Raw genomic sequence first — 5805 nt, 5'->3', positions numbered from 1 at the left:
AGTCTATGGAGCCGGAGGCTTTTTGGAGCCGACCTCTAGTGGCACTCGCTGGTATTGCAGCTGAAGACACTTCTGGATCAGAACCATTTTACAGACCTGAAGCTATGACATTTTTTTAGACTGTCTATGGACTGCAGGACAGAGAGCAGGAGGAGAACCCAGAAGTGGGTTCTGAAAGGGAACCAATCTCAGACTGTGGTGGGAACATGAGAACAGACGAGAACACCGGTTGAAAGACACCTCGTGTTAAATTCAACTTGTAGGAGAAGTTTTCATGAGTGTTTGTGAGGACACGCCCCTTTGCTCTCTCTCTGCCTCTCAGTCAGTGTGTGTCTCTCGTCCAGGATGAACGTCTTGCTCGCTCTCTCTCTCTGGTTCCCTCTGATCATGACGTCCTGCTGTGGTGAGTGACCTGTGACCTTTGATCTGATAACAGACATCCATCCATCAGTTGATCAGCAGGCACTTAAAGTAGTTGTCAGCTCCGTGTTATAAATATTCAACTTAAAGTAAGTTCAGTAAAACTGAGAACTGGAACTGAAGACGAGATATTGATCGAGATCCATCCGGCTTTTATTGGTAATCAGCTGTGTTGCTTTGTTTCACTCACAGGTTTGTAAGTTATGAGGCTGTTTTTAAATAAAATTTACTGTAGCTTTTATTAAAAAAAATATGTCACAACTTATCCCTGATTAATAATCGCTACGTGTATTTGTTATTTATTAGATCAAACCTGCGCTGTTGAATCAAATACTCATATTTCGGTTTGAGTAAATAAACCTTAACGAAGCTGTTATTTCAAACCAGATGTATTTAAATCTGAAGTTGTTTGAATCTAAATCTAAGATTAACCACAGAGTCATTTTATGTTGGAACTAATTAGAAATATAACCCTAATTTCTTTATGGTCACATCTGATTTTCTACTTTTTAAACTGAAAAGAAAAGTAAAATTAAAGGGCCATCCTGTTTTTTTTTTGTTTTTTTTTCATCTGTGATGGTACAGGGATGCATTAGTGCACATGGCATGGGTAGCTTGAACATCTGGAAGGAAGCATTAATGCTGAATGATATATTCAGGTTTTGGAGCAACATATGCTGCCATCCAGACAACGTCTCTTTCAGGGAAGGTCTTGTTTATTTCAGCAGAACAACGTCCAACCACATTCTGCACGTATTCCAACAGCATGGTTCTCTAGTAGAAGAGTCCGCTGATAAACTGGCCTCCTGCAGTCCAGACCTGTCAATCATTGAAAACATCTGGAGCATCAGGACATGAACAATACAACAAAGGAGACCCTGAACTGTTGAGCAGCTGAAATCCTGTCAGGCCAGAATGGGACCAGAGAACAATTGTGACCAGCGTGTGCAAAAACACAACTGTGTATATTTTGTGTCCAAAACCAAAAGTTAAGTCAGTAGAAAAGTTCAAACTTAATGAGCTGTAATACAGAGAAATATTCAGCTCAGCACAAAGAATCCCGAGGGAACCGCTGGTCCTCCTTCATTCAAATCATTTCTCCTTGTTGATTTAGTGTTTTGGGGTAATTTGAGGATAAAATATGAAGCCGTAAATTAATTTGTCTTTGGTTCACTTGTCTTTGCCCTCCAGCGAGTCTGTGTTGAATGATGAAACTTTATCTTCGGTATGTGATCAGACAGGAAACGCACCTCCTCTGTTTTCACACTGTCACAGAAAATATTCCAATCAAGAGACAAAACCCTGAAACATGACTCTTCATGTTCATGAATCCAACAAGAACCCACTGAGGTCTGCAGAGCACATCCAACATGTCAACAATGAAAAATGTAGACGTTCATCTTGTTCTTTGTGTTAGAAAAGATGAAGCGAACGAGCTTAAAGGACCATCAGAGTTCAGGATGTCAAACACAGACGCTCCACACCAAAACTTCCATCAACACGTAGATGCTTTTTGTATTTGTAAAGTACCAGTAGCCTTTCCAGCTGTGTTGGAAGCTCTTTTATTTTTAATAACAGCAGAGGGCAAAGTACATGCTCCATGTACGCCGTGACCATGTGCTCCAAAGCCAGATATACAAATTTAAGAAAGTGAATGAACTGAGTTTACACTTTACTTGTAGACAGGATTCAAACAATTTCATTGTAACTGAATCCAAGTTCTGATTTTGGCGTTTCACAAGTAAAATTGAGAAATAAATGTGTCATGTTATTCGTCAGACAGCCAGCATAAAAGAAAATCACCAATTAGATAAAAAGAGGTTTGAAATGAAAAACAAAAAAAATCAGTATTGTCTGATGAGACACGACAAATGAGAAAGGTGCATCAAAAATAGAAATATATACTTTATTGATCTTGCGAGGGGAAGCATTGTGTTACAGCAGCATTAGTTTAAAAAGATTAAGAATAAAAAAAAAAATCATAAGAATATCACCGACACCTGGAAAAAAGGAAACTCCTTCTAGCAGCTTTATCGAACTCATTAATCAGGGAAAATACTCAGTGATGTGCATCCCTGTTTCCACGGTTACCAAATGATTACAAAATCACGACTGTTTGCTGTCCTGGCTCCTAAATGGTAGAATGAGCTCCCCACCGACATCAGGACAGCAGAAACTCTGAACATCTTCCACCACAAACTAAAAACACACCTCTTCCTCCTTTACCTTGAACAGTAGAACTTTAGTATCTTAAAATAGAAGTTACTGATAGAACTTTGTAGTTTGGCTTTCTGTAAGAAATTGTATTTTCTTGATTATTGTTGTTCTGGTTTTGAACCCTCATGGTTGAAATGAACTTATTGTAAGTCGCTTTGGAAAAAAGAGTCAGATAAATGAAATGTAATTTAATATAATTTGCATGAACATCTACATGGCTTATATAGATCCATTGTAAAATGAATTTTTCAACATATTTATTAGTCAGCTTTCGACTTCATGCTTGAAACTGCTGATGCGGGACTCTTTGTAAAGTCTTTCTGTTGGAGTTGCAGGCAAGTCCCAGCACATCTCCGTCCATCTGAAGCATCTCAACCCGTTTCACTTCACATTCTGACAGACATGTTCATTCAAAGACATGAAGCTGAGCCAAATTTCATTCATCAGTGTGATGAAGAGCAATGTGTTTACAGTTCACTCAGCCTGAAGAATAGGTTAAGTATGAAAGATGAAATGAACAAACCACCTCTGCTTTCCCTTCCAGAGCTGCACAATAAGAATGATTTTCTGATGTTTGACTTCATATACTCAGCATTGATCTCCATCAGTGTCCTTAAATCTATATGAAACAAGGAGAAAGCTGAAGTGGACTCTTTTCTTCACGAATGCAGCCTCGTCTTCCTCGTCAGCTATAAAACCACAACACAGGAAGGAGATCACGTTACAGCGAGTCCCTCAGGTTGAATGATGGTTCTGTGAAATCTGACTCCAGTCTGTGCTGCTGCTGCACGGCTCAGTTTATCAGCAGGGTGTCTGCAGGCGAGGAAGAGGAGCACACATCATCCTCCACATGAACTACTGCTGTTATTTTACTGATTCTGGTCACTTCCAGGTTTCCTGTTTACCATCGTATGTGGAGCTGAACAGCAAAGTTTCTACACTGTGTCAGTAAATATATGAACAGTGTTAAAAGTGAACCCAATAACACAACATTCGTATTCCTGTGATCATGTTCACACTGACTGAGAAATAAAAAAAAATGACCTTCAACTGACAACATAGAAACAAAAAGCTCATTACATTTTATTTATCTGACTCTTTTATCCAAAGCGACTTACAATAAGTTCATTTCAACCATGAGGGTACAAAACCAGAACAACAATAATCAAGAAAATACAATTTCTTACAGAAAGCCAAAGTACAGCTCCTCAATCTGTTAGCAAAATACATGAAATGTCATCATCCAGAGGAACAGAAGTCATCATGCAGAGCAATCAGAGTGGAAATGATTTCAAATATTTTACACACATTGTGCAACTCTTTAAAAATTTATTAAAACTGCATCACTTTATTTTCTATACATTTTATATTTGGCTTCTAAAATCATGATTTATACTTTTTAAAGCAGCTTGAAGCTCTACTGTGATAAAAAGCACAATACTTTGATTTGAAAGTGAAATATATTGGTTTGATCTCACACAAGATGATAAGTTTTTAAAATGCGGTTCAACAAACAAGCACAAAACAAAGATATATTCTAGACAGCTTATTTGGATTTGTTTCTACATGCATGTTGTTTTGTACAAAGAGTGTAGACGGCGACAAACTACCCAACAACAGCTTGACACCGACTCACATGTTGTTCTTTGTTGTTGTTGTTGTTGTTGTTTGTCCACAGGAAATGTAAACAGCAGTGAAACAGAAGTGAACACTGAGTACTATGACTACCCGACAGTGACTGCGACGTCTGACTACGACTACAACGTCACCTTCGACTATTACTACGGTAACTGAGGAGCCTGTTTACTTTCTTGATGGTGTTGCGGTGATCGTACTAATGGAAGTGTTTGTGCTCGATGTGTGTTTGTGTTTGCAGTGACGGTTGTCTATGAAGTCAGCAACCAGGTGAGAAATCTGTCCATTGTATTTTGTGTGCTGATAATAATACTTTCATACTTCTGTTTCTAACTCGTCCCACAGCTTTGAGAAAACACAAATAAAAGAAATACATCAATTCAACTTCCATCAATACAAAAATCAGGCTAATGATCCACCCCCCCCCCCCCACACACACACACATATTATTTGCTGAACCAAAGATAAAGTAAAGTATGTTATTATTTTCATTTTATTTTTTACATAACTAACTTGACTCTTTTGTCACTGTAGCTCAACAATAACAATAAATATAGCAATGCTGGCTATTAAAAAAAAAAAAGTTCTATGATTAGTTCTCTACCTCTTGTGATAAAAATGTTCCTTTGAAGCTCAATTCTGTGACTCTTCTGTAAATAGTTTTCTAATGAACAGTAAATTTAGTAATTTCTGATCAACTACCTATTAATTTCAGTTACTTCCTGCCCACTTTGGGTCTAATCACAGCCACTTCTGGATGAAGCCCTGCCCCCTCTAAGTACCGGCTACCAATACAGATCATTTTGTTGGTTGAACAGATACAGATGATGGTGAACTTGCTGTTCTGTAGTTGTTGATGTTCTACAGGGCTGTGAATGCAGAGCATGGAACAAAAGACACATGGAAAGATGTTTTAAAGGATGTTTGTAAAGACTCGCTGGAGAAGACAACGGCACTATTTACTCATTTGGCTTTCCAAATACAACCTCTCTCAGGCCTCAGCGATTGGTTGGTTGCCGCCGGTGCTCCCGCTGGGATTGGCTGTTCTGCACATCTGGCACTAATTGGGTGGATGAAGCAGAGGACCGCTGCTGGCTGGTGAGAGCAGAGTTACAAGACACCAACAGGAACTTGAACATTAGAATACAATAATTTCCAAAAATCAGCTGTGGAAGCTGAAAAAATATCTCCAAACAGACTTTACTGAAATGATGGAAAGATGGATGAAAGCTCGGACATGAGGAGTTTTATAATGTAGATGAAGCCACACATAAAAATTCTACTGATGGCTGTACGAAAGATAACAAACCCAAAGAAATCTATATTTGTAATTCATGAAATATTGTGTTTATAATTGTGAGACTGAAAGACTTCCTGTTTCTACTGTGTTCTGTTGCCCATGTAGTTGCTGTAAGTTCTCAGAGCGACATCTACCCAAGCCACATCAGTCAGCACAGGACTCACAACCAGATGTGTGTTTAGGACTGATGATCACACCTGTTTCATTTCCTTCTGTTACCTCCTCCTGTGTAG

General features: G+C 38.6%; 1 long non-coding RNA gene across 1 annotated transcript in view; it reads left to right on the top strand.

The window, feature by feature from the left end:
- Positions 1-328: 328 nt before the first annotated feature.
- Positions 329-5805, top strand: part of LOC138194787 (uncharacterized) — a 5735-nt gene continuing 258 nt past the window's right edge. Inside the window, exons 1-5 of the long non-coding RNA XR_011177953.1 lie at positions 329-403; positions 4316-4423; positions 4514-4542; positions 5268-5370; positions 5678-5805. The exon at positions 5678-5805 is cut by the window's right edge and continues 258 nt beyond it. This is a non-coding gene — a long non-coding RNA (uncharacterized lncRNA). The remainder of the gene's footprint in view (positions 404-4315; positions 4424-4513; positions 4543-5267; positions 5371-5677) is intronic.

Source organism: Embiotoca jacksoni, unplaced genomic scaffold (assembly GCF_022577435.1).
Source record: "Embiotoca jacksoni isolate LCO1_2020_lvr unplaced genomic scaffold, fEmbJac1.0.p SCAF_114, whole genome shotgun sequence".
Classification (NCBI taxonomy): Eukaryota; Metazoa; Chordata; class Actinopteri; family Embiotocidae; genus Embiotoca; species Embiotoca jacksoni.
This window is presented reverse-complemented; position numbering and strand designations above follow the sequence as displayed.